General features: G+C 36.2%; 1 long non-coding RNA gene across 1 annotated transcript; it reads right to left on the bottom strand.

Annotated features, from left to right (window-relative positions):
• Positions 1-4918: 4918 nt before the first annotated feature.
• LOC309863178 lies at positions 4919-14862 on the bottom strand. The gene is made up of 3 exons (XR_014310918.1): positions 14775-14862; positions 8577-8684; positions 4919-5171 (listed from the first exon to the last, which is right to left on the bottom strand). It is a non-coding gene; the product is annotated as an uncharacterized lncRNA (long non-coding RNA).
• Between the last annotated feature and the right edge of the window lie 216 nt (positions 14863-15078).

Below are 15078 nucleotides of genomic sequence, written 5' to 3'. Positions count from 1 at the left end.
TGCTTTATTTCAGGACAGAGTCTTCAAAAGCTCAGGACAGAAAGCAAGAGGTATGTGGTGCTCTTTTGAGGTTGCTCCCGCAAGGGGATATTCAGAGCTTGTTGGATTCTGCGTGGGGTTGGGTGCTGCAGATGGGGTTGCAGTGAGATGGAGCTGTGAGGTTTTGAAGAGGTACGTGAAGTAGGCAATTCGCAGACACTTAGCAAAACACAAGCTGAAAGTACCATGTAATTCTAGGCTTCCACTCCCCTTCCGTTTCCTTACATCACATATCCTTATATTTAGCTGGGCTCTTTAGACAAACGGTCACATGACATAATTAGGGGCGCTGCTAGCATATGCAGTGTTTTTCAATGAATTACAGAAAGTGCTCTCGTCGGGTAGATGAATTACAGAAAGATGTCCGTTTTGAGAAAAAACAAATGTCCTTTTCTGTAGGCATCTCAGTTCCTTCCCAAAGAGTAGGTTTTTGTAATGTTCACTAAACATTAGTTAGCCTTCTAACAACAAAACATCAAAAGATAAAACGAAGAGTATTAATTTCAATAAATGGTGTGAAAAGAAAAATGTCTAGATTAAATGTGTAACTCCTAATTATTAATACATAAACTAAATTCTATTACTCTAATTCCCATTAGAAAAATAATAAAACTTTCTTAGAACTTTTAAATTTGGTTGGTTTAAAATTAGTTTGTGTCTATCAGTCTTTTTCTTTCACTAGATTATACAAATTAATAAAGTCATCTTACTCAGAAGTAAGTAAACAATGTAATTCTCTCTTTAAGTGTAGTATCAGTCAAACACTTCTGATTCAGGCTTATAGAAAGTTTTCTAGGAATTGGTAATGTTTCAGTGAATCGATTAAAAACAGCCTCTCTGCTTTTAAAAGTCTTGATATTTTGTTTGTTTGTATCTGTATTCAGGAACATACATTATCAAGTAGGCTCATCAATATGTATGCCTATATATTTTGGAAATTTATTATTTTTTAATTGTTGAATTTAGTTAGGAAATAACAAATAAACCATTATATTCAGGACTAAAAGCCTCATCATTATAATTTTAGAAAAGTATTTATTTTTTTTTCAAAGATTTTACTTATTTGTCAGAGAGAGAGAGAGAAAATACAAGCAAGGGGAGCAGCAAGCAGAGGGAGAAGCAGGATCCCCACTGAGCAAGGAACCTGATTAGGGACTCGAACCCAGGACTCGATCATGACCTGAGCCAAAGCTAGATGCTCAACCAACCAAGCCACCCAGGTGCCCCATAAAAGTATTCTCTTATTAACAGCTGGCACTATTAGCAAAAATATCCATTATTCCACAGAATATTTAAATGTTGCTAGTTACTATTAACTCTTTGTATATAGTGTATCCAAATTTTTAAACTAACCCAATGCTTACTTGCCCTCTCCCTTTCTCTCTTCTTCATTCTCTCTCTCTCTGTCCCTCTCTCAATATGTGTAAATTCTCTGTGTGTATATTATACTGTGATCTACAAACATACACTTGGAAAACCATTAACTCCACTAATGACTTGATGAAAGATTTAGCTACACTATTTGAATGATGGTATTGCTGACCCTCTAGAAATTACTATCACCATCACTTTTTACCTTAGCAGCTGCTGATATGATGTGAAACAGGAACATTTAGTGGGATACACAGAACCAGTTCTCCAACTTTTTCTTACTTGAGAAATAATAAACAATTTAATCCCAAAGACTATTCAGTTCCCTCCCGTGTGTGTGTACGTGCATTCTTTTATTAACATATGATGTATTATTTGGGCACACATTCCTTTTAGGCATTTTTATTAGGTATAATTACCTTAACATTGAAAAGTAATTTTCAGTATCTATCCATTAAATATTTATCAAATATTAAAAAGCAATGTTAAAAATATGCACAAATATTATGTAGGTCCTATCATATAATAAATCAAAAGGGATATGACAGCTTGTATTTATATTATTGATAAATCATTAAAATACATAAAACTGTCACAAATAAACTAAACCATTTAAATATCTGATAAACCAGGGTCCCTTAATCTTTTAAAATATTTACTGTTGTTCCTATTTAGCTCTTCATGATGAAATACCAATTGGCATATGGCTTTGGAAATTAAAAATTCTGTGAGACAATTGCTTACGAATTCTTGCCAGGAATGACAATGCCATGAAATGGAAGGAGTCACTACTTAAGTGTCATAAAAATCAAAATGTAATCCTAACTCTGCTTCAAGACCATTGTGTGAGTTCAGAAGTCACTGAACCGCTCTGGGTCATGCTCCCTATCAGTGAAGGTGTCAGACTGATAAATTCCAAGACTTCAGCTCTATGCTTCTTCACATTTACTTGATTCTGGTAAGTGCCTAAAGTTGGGAGTAGTGAAAGAATAAGGAACCATGTTTCAGTCACTCTCTTCTGTCCCCTTTCCCTCTGCATTCATGCCTTGCCCTGACACTAATGATAATAATAATGATGATGATGAAAGTAATAATAGTAATTATTATTATAACAATTATCAACTGCATGCTCACTTTGTGCCAAGCTCTGAGCTGAGCCCTTTGTTTACATCAACTCATTTACTATTCTAGTGCCCTTAGTGAGATCCTATTAGGGTTATTACAAAACTAAGTAAACTGAAGCACAAAGTTAAGCATTCCTCCGAAGCTTACACAATCATTGCTAAGCAGGGCTGCGCTTGACATCTGGTTCCAGAGCTCATTCTCCTAACTGTTAACCAGTGGGTACCTTGCCAGCCTGGAAGGCAGGTGGGCCAAGGGCCACCATTGCCAGGAGAGCCTCTATCCAACTTAGGTTTCAGCCAGAGAACCCTAACTCTGTCACACCCACACATGGCTATGTGTTGGCAATGATGAAAGTTTTAAGAGATCAAAAAGGTTGAGGAGGGTGCTCATAGACAGTTTCTGCTTTCATGACTATAGACCCAGTTGCTCTTGGGCTCTGGGTTGGCCTTAGAACAACTGTGCAATAATCCTGCACCTAAGTTGAGAAAGGCATGAATGGGTGCTGAAACTAAATATTTACAATTTTCCTCCAGCCCTTTTTCTACTTCCATGCTTTTGAAGCTGTGGGATGTTGACCTAGTAGTAGACTTTAAATCAATTAATGCTTTCAATCAGCATTAAACAACAACAACAACAACAACAACAACAACAACAAAAATAGAATAGAATAAAAAATTTCAGAGTTCATCATAAAGGGTAAAGATAAATATTTTCTGAAATATATGTTTCAAGAGTGTGTTTGTGTCTTTATTGGGTTATAATATAAAAGATATTTCTCATTGTAGATAATATTCAAGAAAGTTTGGACTGTCTCTAAAGTTGAAGGAGGAAGAGCGTGAAAGTCGGGCTCAGTGTGTGATCAGCAATGTTCTATTTACACATTTTGAGAGTTTAAATGTGAAGCAATTATACCTTCTCTACCTAGATCTAAGTTGTTCCTTAAATGAAGTCATTACAATGATCTTCACCAAGAAAAAACAAAGCATTGCTATTCTCCTACCAAGTGGACATGTAGGAAGCTCTAAAACTGTCTGCGTCCTTCTATTCCATTTTGCTTTGAAGAGAGATTTTTTGTTGTTTGGGTATTTTTCTCTTTTAATTTTTGTTCTGTCAAGCTTTTTTGCTGTCATTTTTTCCCCAAAGTATAATAACATATAGCACGACTTCCCCCAAACATCACTAATCTTGTACAATAGAAATTTTACTAATTCTTTAAGTAAGAAAAAAATACAGAGAAGTAGCCCAAGTTTTGGAGTCTGGAATTCTTTGTTTCCGGATAGCTATTCCACTTACTAGCTATGTCGCCTGGTGCAATTTTCTGAAACTCCTCAAGCCTAGTTCCTTAATCCTGGAAAGGGATTGTGTGTAACAATCATCCTCACACTGCCCCCTATACCACCCCAATCCCTGCATCACTTCACTAGCCCCCTGGTGGCCTACCTGCTCCCACCCTTGCCCCTTTCCATGCTGGCTCCACTCAAGGAAGAGAATGAACCTTTAAACCTTTTAATCAAATCACACCAGTTTCCTATTCAAAACTTTCCCGGGTGCCTGGGTGGCTCAGTTGGTTAAATGTCTGACTCTTGATTTCAGCTCAGATCATGATCATGGGAACAAGCCCTACTTCAGGCTTTGTGCTCAACAAGGAGTCTGCTCATCCCTATCCCTCTGCTCCTACCCCTGCTTTTGTTCTCTCTCTCCCCCCTTAACCTGCTCAAATAAATAAATAAAATCTTAAAACAAACAAACAAACAAGCACCTAACTTTCCAATGATTGTGTTTGTGTATGATTTAGTTTGGGGTACATCTACCATCAACTCCTAACTCACTCACCCTGACTCATTCCATTCTAGTAATTCCTAGGCCTCTTCACTTTCCTTCATGCTCCTTGAACACTTTGAGCTCCTTCTCACTTTGGGACCCTTCCTCTTCTTTCCATGTGTTCCATTTTCTCCTAGATATTTGCATAACTCACTCCTTCATATCATTTCTGTATCTGGTAAAATCCTACTTTCTAAAATACATTACCACTTCCTTCACTCTTTATCCATTATCTGCTTAAATTTCTTCTTAGCACTTACCACTAACTAAAGTTATGTCTCATAATTGTTTGTTAATTGGTCTATCCTTTGTCTTATTTCACTAGAATATAAATTTCATGAGTTCAGGGATTTTCTCTTGTTTACTGTCTTGTGTGTAGCCACCAAACCAAGCCTGATACATTTAAGTGGTAAATAGTTGTTGATTAAATACTAAAAAAAATTAATTTCTCACAAGTTTGATATGTAGATTAAACACAATAAAAGTATCTGTCACGATGCTTGACATAAAATCAGCATTTAATAAATGATGATGATTTTTATTGTTTAAGCTGTATTTTATTTTCCCATGCAGGGGATAGGAATCATCATGATGAAACATATGAGGCATATCATTTTCTCCTATCAGGACTTTGTGATGATTAATTTTATGTATTGATTTTTCTGGGAAATAGTACTCAGATATTTGGTCAAACATCTTTTTTAGATGTTTTTGTGAAGGTGTTTTAATGTGATTTACATTTAAATCCATAAACTTGGGTGTGAAGCAGATGGCCATCCATAATGTGGGTGGATTTCATCCAATCAGTTGAAAGCCTGAAACAAAAAAGATCACCTCCCATGAATAAGAGAGAATTCTCCAGGAGACTGCCCTTTGACTGCAGCTGCAACTTCAGCTCTTCCTAGTCCTACAGCAGACTGCCTCTGGAAAGGAACTGCCACTCTTCCTTGAGTCTCCAGCCTGCTGTCCTCCCCCATCAGAAATGGCATTCACGAAGACTATACAAGCTCACCTGCCAATTTCTTAAAATAAATCCCTTTCTATGTATACACACACACACATCCTACTGGTTCTGTTTTTCTGGAGGACCTTGACTAATATGCATGTTTTCAGCTGCAAGTATACTTTACCATCTAGTATCTACTATGTCTATTATCATCACAAGTAACACCATGGGGATGTTCTCTCATAATGCAATGTGTTGCTTAGCAGCTCACGAATGGCAGGTCTGTGGGTTAGCCTTTCTTGTCAGTCTTGACTTTTCCTTCATAGTGACAGTCTGGCAGTGCACTTCCAAACAATTGGCTCTTCACACAACCACATTAAAGGTAAAAAGAAACAAATAGTGCTTCTCATATTTTTCTCTTTGATCAGTAAGAAAAATCTTTGTCAGATACTTCTTTTCATGTCTTATTGACTTTAATTTATTCACTTTCCTGTATCTTGATGGCAAGGGAAACTGGGAAATCCTATGATAGCAAGAAGGAGTTGTGGGAAAATAGCTCTTGGTAAGCAACTATGACATTGGTCATGTGTCATACGAACATATATCACAGCACAATGGGAAAGAGTATAGGGTTAATTCTAGATGAGTCAGACTTGGTGTGCAAGATTTTATCACTGCATAGCCACAAATAAGGTAGCCTAAACAGCAAAGATTTATTACCTCACAGTTTCTGTGGATCAGAAGTATGAGCAGAGCTTAACCAGTCTTCTTAGGTTTCATGAGCTAAAGTCAAGACGTGGACTGGGCTACAAGTTCATCCTTAGCTCGAGGTCCTCTTCCAAGTTCATGGGATTTCGGCAGAATTTTACTCCTTGTTGTTATAAGAATGAAGTACCCTCTCACACGGCCCTGTCCACACATGGCATTTGCTTCTTGAAAACTAACCAGAGCCTACATGTTGCTGCTTCTTCCTGTCTCTTACTTCTAGACTCTCTTTAAAGTTGTCTCCTGGTTAGATCAGGTTCATCCAGGGTTGTCTCCCTTACAACTAACTTAAAGTCAACTGATAAAAGACTCCAGTTATATCTGTCCAATTTTTTCACCTTTGCCGTGTAACATAAGAAAATTATAGAAGTGATTTACCATTGCCTTTTTCACATTATTGGTTAAAAGCCAGTTATAGGCCCCTCTCTCATTTAAGAAGATGGGATTGCACAAGATGTGGATCAATGGAGATCATCTCAGAAGTCTCCATACTGCACCTGGATTCACACTTCAATCCCATTACTTATATCTGTATAAATATTACCTAGTTTCTTCCTCAAGGTTCATCTTTTTTGTGTATGAAATGTGATTAGCTTAGGGGATTGCTTAAGCAATAACTACTACGAGTATTCAAATATGTTGGGGGAAATGAGCCTGGGGCTGAAAGTACCAACCCTCTAATCATGTGGGTGGCCCCTTTGGCACCCAGCCCCCATCCTTAGAGGCTTTCCAAAAGTCACCTCATTAACATAAACTCCAGTGTGGTTGAAAGGGGTCTGTTATAAACAACAAAAAGACACTCATTTCACTTTTGTGTTCTGGAACTATTTCAGGAATAGGAAACAAAACTAAATATAACAAAAGATGCCCTTATGCTTCTTATGTAGAAACTTACAAGGGCTTTAGGAGCTACATGTCAGGATATTTCTTTTCAGAAATCATGACAAAAATGTATAGCTTAGTAGTTGGCATGTGGAAGGCAAATGTTACTCTCCTGTCTAATCACCAATGAGTTGATAAATAAGATGAAATAAGTAAAATGCTCAGCTCAGGATCTGGTCTATAAAAACAGTACAATAAATTTCAATTTCCTCTCCCTTTCATTCTTACATATAATGCTATTTTAGAAGACATACTGCTTTTTTATGATGCTCATGTCATAAAGAAGATTTATAGCATATTCCTAAGCAGTTATTTAATTTTATGAGTTTCTATAACTCTAATTGTATAATTAAAGAAAAATCAACACTAATCTGTTGATCTTCTGATATTATTTAAAGTGAATTTTTTTTTTTACAATAAGATTTGTTTAAAAACTACAAAGTTGAATTTTTATAAAAGGTCTTTTATTTTATGTGATAATATTTCTGAATGTTTTCAATGCCTAAACTAATTTGATAATTAATTTGGAAAGAAAATATTACTATAAATACTAACTATTGCAAATGTTTAGGTACTTTTAAAAAATGTCACTTACTTGCAAAAAGAAAAAATTAAAACAGCTCACAATAAGAATAAATAGTAAAGTGTGCCTGGGTGGCTCAGTCAGTTAAGCATCTGCCTTTGGCTCAGGCCATGATCCTGCGGTCCTGGGATTGAAGCCCGTGCTGGGCTCTCTGTCCATCTGGGAGTCTGCTTCTCCTTCTCCTTCTGCCCCTTCCACCGCTTGTGCTCTCCCCAACTCTCTCACCCACTCTCTCTCTCAAATATTAAATAAAATCTTTTTTTAAAGAATAAATAGTAAAAACATTTTTTAGAGTTTGAACGCAGAAAATCAGAGACCATTTAAAGAAAAAAAGGGCATAAATGCCCTATAAAATATGTTACTAGAAGAGAATATAAAATCTAGTTCTGTGTTTCTTAGCAATAAAAAGGTGGGGAAAAGGAGCGATGAGTCAGATAACTAATATTCTCTTAATATTCTTGTAAAAAGAAATACATATGTATCTTTAAACTCGTTAGGGTGGGGAATTAATTATTCTTCCAGGTTATTATGCTCCTGGCCTGGTCTAGTGTCTTGGATTTTAGTCCCTAAATGCATGTTTGTTGAACTGAACTGTCACCAAAACTATATCTCATATGGCGATGAACAGGAAAAGATACTGCATGGCTACTGATGTAAAGGAAGCCAGTAAATGTAACAAATCAGATATTTCAATGTAGGTTTGAGAAAATGCAAAAATGTTCTTTATAGAGGAGTTTCTCATGTATAGTATATAGAATTTAATCTTGAGAAAGCCATTTCTTCAAGGAGCTAAGCATGGTCGTAGAAATCCTTACTCAAATATAATATTTCAATTGAACATTTATTTATTGTTAGGATTAGTTAAAGCATTAAAGATTTATATATTTTGGATCTGGTCCTTGCATTCTAGGGATTCACAAGGCAACTAATTTGCGATTGGCATCTCTGATAAGCTCTGATATGTTGATGTTCTGGAGAAGTTTGACTAAAGATAAGGAAAAATAGTTTATATCTGTTCTTTTGTTAACCAAGATTAACACATACTTCAACCAGACTGAAAGTGCTACCCAAATTCTGCACAGAAGGCTGTTCCTGTGAGTCCAATATTGTCCACAAAGAAACTGCTTGAATTCATGATTTTGATCCCAAAGTCTGTGCCATAGAAAAGAGAGAAGTTGGCGTAGATAATTTAACAGCAGGTGTTATCAATAGGCAGTTTCAATCATTAAAGATCTTCAGCATGGCTCCCAAAGTGATTTACTTTTGAATATCATATAGTAATGATCTTATCAAAACAAGTTAGTAGGGGCATATACATACCCACATTTGACTTCAGTTACTGGCGTTACTGTTGGTACTTGAAATTTGGAGAATATACAACCAAAGTCAACAATTTTTGTTGCTGTCCCTTTTCCAGCAATTAGTCAACAGATTTGACTGCTTCTGAAGGACTATTGGCTTCTAATGGTAAACTGTTGTCAACAGCATTGAAAAAAATATGTGGACATGTGTGGCAAACAAATTCTAAATGCCTCCCTAAGAGTCTTGGTGTTTACATACCTTCTCCTAGTTACTCAAGTTAACACTATGTAAGTACTGCTATTAATTGATTTTATAGATATAATTTAGGTCCCGTATAAGCTGATTTTATTATAGAAAGATTATTTTTTTTCTTTTTTTTTAATTTTTTTCTTTTTTTTTTATAAACATGTATTTTTATCCCCAGGGGTACAGGTCTGTGAATCACCAGGTTTACACACTTCACAGCACTCACCAAAGCACATACCCTCCCCAATGTCCATAACCCCACCCCCCCCTTCTCCCAACCCCCCTCCCCCCAGCAACCCTCAGTTTGTTTTGTAAGATTAACAGTCACTTATGGTTTGTCTCCCTCCCAATCCCATCTTGTTTCATTGATTCTTCTCCTACCCACTTAAGCCCCCATGATGCATCACCACTTCCTCATATCAGGGAGATCATATGATAGTTGTCTTTCTCTGCTTGACTTATTTCGCTAAGCATGATACGCTCTAGTTCCATCCATGTTGTCGCAAATGGCAAGATTTCATTTCTTTTGATGGCTGCATAGTATTCCATTGTGTATATATACCACATCTTCTTGATCCATTCATCTGTTAATGGACATCTAGGTTCTTTCCATAGTTTGGCTATTGTGGACATTGCTGCTATAAACATTCGGGTGCACGTGCCCCTTTGGATCACTATGTTTGTATCCTTAGGGTAAATACCCAGCAGTGCAATTGCTGGGTCATAGGGCAGTTATATTTTCAACATTTTGAGGAACCTCCATGCTGTTCTCCAGAGTGGCTGCACCAGCTTTCATTCCCACCAACAGTGTAGGAGGGTTCCCCTTTCTATAGGGAGATTATTCTTGAAGGCTTGATCTAATCACATGAAATATGTAAAGGCAGGAAGTTTTCTCTAATTGGTTGCATCAGAAAAAGGCAGACATATTTGAGATGGCCTAGAAGATAAAGTAAACATTCATACTGTGATGGGCCGTGGCAGTCTTATGTCAAGAAATTGCAAGAGATGTCTAGGAGAAGGAAGTGGTCCATGGTCAATAGCTAAAAGGAAAAATATGGCCTTCATTTCTACAATGGCAAAGAAATGAATCTTCCAAAATACCATGAGCTTGGAAGAGCTTGGGGCTTCAGATGTGAGCCACAGCCCCAATCCATACCTTGATTTCAGCCTGGGGAAACCCTGAACAGAGAATCTACCCATGGTGTTCTAGATTCTGACCTACAGAAGCTGGGGATACTAAATTTTTGTTGTTTTATGCTGGTAAGTTTGTGGTCATTTGTTACTCAACACATACCTTTTAACACAAACTAATACAACATGCATATAATTAATATAACAGAATCAAATTATTAGATACATTAGGAGAAGGGAAAATAAGTTTAAGCTGCTTTAAATTTTTTAGAATTTCTGCCTAAAATGTACAAGGTAATTTCTTTCAATTTTAGCTCTATCCATAGTAATTTATATCTTAGAAAGAATGCACAGTGATAATGAAAAAAAAAAAAAAAAAGCATGGAACATATTTAAAAATCACCAAGTGGTCTCCATAAGTTGTTCTCTAAGGTATTTGAAAGATAGTAGTTGTGAGCAATAATGGAAATTAATAAAAAAAAAACTGTTTATGATCATGTCGAAAACGACAAGCAATTCAGAGTGTCTATTACTCAGTGGTAAGGTAAGCCACAGAACACTTTTGAGTGGTTGGGGAGGCTGGTTGGAGTAAGCGGCAGGAAGATTGCTTGTCTATCAGTGTTAAGCTGAGATTGGGAGTGGACCATGAAGCTCTTTGTCATAGATCATGTTAACTTTTGAGACTTTATGAAGATAATACCATGGATATTTGGTTTTGTAGTCTAAATTGTAATTTTAAGCCTGAATATAACTATAATAAATGTAGTGTCATTGGCAAAAGTATGTTAGTCATGAAGTTATAAATTTAAGGATGAGGATGATGAATTTAGTAGGGATAAATAGAATTTGAGATATGAAAAGATCATCCAAATGATAGGATGGACAAGCAACAGGAAACGGACAAAGATTCCAATGTAGATTGTTGTTGCAGAAATAGATCTGAAGTTTTCAGGGTATAAGGTTATGGCAGGTGCCCTTTACAGGGAAAGAAGGTAAAAAGTAGAGGAAATAAAAGCACATGAGTGAGAAAATGTTAAATTCAGAAGAAAGAAAGTCTGTAAATTTTATGAGGCTATGTGAGAATTGGTATCATGATTGAGAGACAGAGATTTTTTTTTAATTATGGTAAAATTTTTAATCATGATAAATTATTCTACCTATCCCAAGGGGTACAGTATGATGAATAATGATAAAAGAGACCTTTGAATTTGGTAACTGGAATGTGGATAGTGAATGAAACAGTTTTAGTAAAATAATGAGAGAAGAGAAATTATCCTAAAGCTAGAGGAAATTTAGTGCATATAAACTTTCTACAAATGAGAAGTTAAAGAAAGATGTTAACCAGGGGCGTCATTTATTTATTCATCCATTTTTCTGCTAATAAATCCCATGAATAGTGCTGGGCATAGTCTCAGATAAGAATAAAACCAATTTATACACACACACACACACACACACACATATATATATATATATATATATGCACACATACATATATAATCATATTATGTGTAATATAATATATAACTCATATTCATATATATTTAATGGTTAAGTTGCTATTTACTATTTCTAGTAGGCTTCTTGTCAGGTTGCAGTTTAGTGCTTCCTCTTCAAAATTACACATACATGAACACGAACACATGCAGACACATAGATATGATATTATGCATATGTATATACTCAGCCTAACTACATATGATATTTGATCTAGTAAGCTTATAATTTGTTTTTTGAAATACTCAATTAAATTACATTCTAATATTTTCCCTGAAGACTCAGAATACAGTGCAAATATCAATTCACTAATTCTTGCTGGGATTTCTTAAAAAATGGTAACTTATTATCCTTAATGATAATTTTACTCAGTGTAGTAAATAGGCCTATCTCTTGAATTCTTATGAAACCAGTAAATGAACATTTTTTTAAATCCCAAACATAAAATATTTCCATTTAAACAGTTAAAATCCTAGATAGTTTGCTTTTAATCAAATCCAGGTTATGGTCAGCATAGCTTGCATTGCAGAAGCATTTAAATGATTGACAATAATCAGGGTAAACTCATAATGGTTTCAAGGACAGACATTTCTATTCAAGTTCTCTTTATATATTCACATAAATCAAATAAATTTCCACTTCCCCTAACAGAATAGGAAGCTTTTTCTGATGCTGTGTTTGAAGAAAGACTATTCATGTGTCAATGAGTGAAGACTGCACTCATTGAGGAATATCTATAGAGGGAGAACAGGAAGCATCCCTCTGCTAAATATAGCACAAAAACTGTATTCAGGAGACAACTTTTAGGTTCATAATATAGTACACAACAAATGAAGGCTGTGAGTTTAAGAATCTGGAGAAAAATAGGGTATTATACATAGAGGTTAATTCAAGGATAAAATGGGGATTTTTAGATTTCTACATCTTAATGATTTAACAAATGCCTATAACAAGTTGCAACTCATTACTATTCTGAAGTAACTCCTCTGTGGGAGACGTCCATGTCTTAACAATCCAGGGCAGAATTTTGCTCGTAATCACGGAACTCATCAACCCATTAGTCTCAGTATTTTTATTCCCAAGCATGATGGAAACAAGTGGAGTTCCACATATTGTGCACTATAGCAGGCTCTCAAGTTCCTAGGGGCATTGTATCATTTGTTCTCAGGTTGCTTTATGCTTTATAATAGGTATTTAGACTGCTAGTGGCACTTTCCCTTCCACTCCACTAAGAAACTGTGCAGGCTCTTCCATATTCTCTTTACTTTCCAAAATGATATTGAATATATTTGATGGCTGCATCAGTGGGACAGGGTTCATTAGGAAGGTTACAACTGTATAAACTTCCAAAAGAAGTCAGTGGTTTTTCAATACCAACATATAAAAATTTCTTTTAAAATTGAAAGCTAGTTGTGATTTTAATATACAATGATTGATTACACTGACTGCAGAAATTCATATGTCCATGTGGACTCAAGAACCCCTTATAATAACTTATGGTCCCTGACATTCGAAACTTCAAGGATCAGAAATCATCAACCTAGTCTAACCTTCTCATTTTGTGTCTATAAAACTGAGGCTTAGAGAGGTTTGGAGATCTATCCAAGGTATCCCATTTAATTAATTGGCCTAGAACTCAGGTCTCTTTGACTCCCAGCAATGTACCAAGACCGCTGTTAACATGCCCCTTCATTCTTTCATGATGAAGTCAAATGACATGACTGTCAAGGACCACAAAGAATACACCTGCAGTCAAGGAAATTTCTGTAGCAGGAGAGAAGGTACATCATAGGGACTATGGGATGTCATGCTCAGAGACAGTGGGGAGGGGCCTATTATAGGATTAGGGGTTATACTACTGTTTCTAAAGAGGGGTAAAGGAAGTTTTGTCCATTCTGTGTTGGGTGCTGCCTGGAAGGAGAGACATCTTGGTAACTAGATATCTTGGTAAATTTCATCCAGAAATGGGGAGGGTACTGAAGTGCAGTTATAGTTGTCTTTGATAAAGAAGCAGTAATCACTTATGTTAGTAAAAAGAAGGGTATATTTCTTTAGTCTTGTGGTTGCAAAGTTTTTGTGTCTATCTTATTTCAGACATGTTCCCTGAAGGACATTGTGTCTGTCCTATTCCATCACAGTCACAGCATGCATTGTTTGGTCATTGTTTATGTTGTTTATATCCTGTGATCATGTTTATGTTCTAGTTGGGAACATCATGATTTAGCTGTTAGCTGCCAAAGCCATTTTTCATTTTCTCAGTCACATATAGGCCAGATGATATTGATTCAGAAAGTACATTTGAGCCAACAGATGAAGTTGTAAAAAGAAACATTCTAGTTCCATATGGGACAAATTGGGCATCTGAGAATGAAGTGGATTGTCTCTCAGAGCTGTGCATTTCATGCTACCAAAATGATCTGCAAATCAAGATCTCTTGGTAAGAGGAAGATGAGAACAAAAGTGGTCTCTAACACTAAATTTTTATGCTTTTAGCTCTAATTCACAAAGTTAGTTGCTATAATCATAAAGATGTAGGGCTCAGTTAGAAGAGACACACATGGCTAAAGAATCTTTAACATATTGTAAGTCAGACATTGTAAGCTTCCCAGGTAAGACACACATGGCTAAAGAATCTTTAACATATTGTAAGTCAGACATTGTAAGCTTCCCAGGTAAATGATTTTACCTTCCATGGGCTTGTGCTGCAGCTCAGAGGTTGGCATACAATCACATGATATGATTCTCTGTCCTATGGGCTTATATCCCATTATTTAATAAAAAGGAGATCTTTGTATAAGCAGCACATCTACTAAAATTATAAGAATACACAAGATGTTATCAGGGCCCCTTGCACAAGGATGAGATCCCAGGATCCTGGGATCTAGCCCCATATTGGGCTTTCTGCTCAGCAGGGAACCTCCTTCCTCCTTTCTCTCTGCCTGCCTCTCTCTCTACATGTGATCTCTGTCAAATAAATAAATAAAATCTTTTTAAAAAAAAATTAACTTACTCAAACGTTTCCAGCTCTTTCTACTTTCCATGCATTTGCTTAAGGTAGTTTCTTACCTTCTCCCATCGCTGTTTGTTGAATTACTACAACCATGAGGTCGAACTTAAGAATTCAAATGTAACCCCTGAATGCAGCCTCTTTTGATTCTACCCCCTTGATTATGATGTGTGGCCTAAAATGAAAGCCCAATATTATGTGCTGCTTTAACATCTGGTGAAATCGAAAGAGCCTCAAATGGCATGACTACAAGTTTTCCTCCCCACTCTGCTTCTAAAGATAAGATCCTCTAGCCAAACAACCTTCCTTATCAGTATGACCAGGCCTAGTCCCTGCTTGTCCCTGCGTAGCTGGCTTCAGTTA

Source organism: Mustela nivalis (genome assembly GCF_964662115.1).
Source record: "Mustela nivalis genome assembly, chromosome: 4".
Taxonomy (NCBI): domain Eukaryota; kingdom Metazoa; phylum Chordata; class Mammalia; order Carnivora; family Mustelidae; genus Mustela; species Mustela nivalis.
This window is presented reverse-complemented; position numbering and strand designations above follow the sequence as displayed.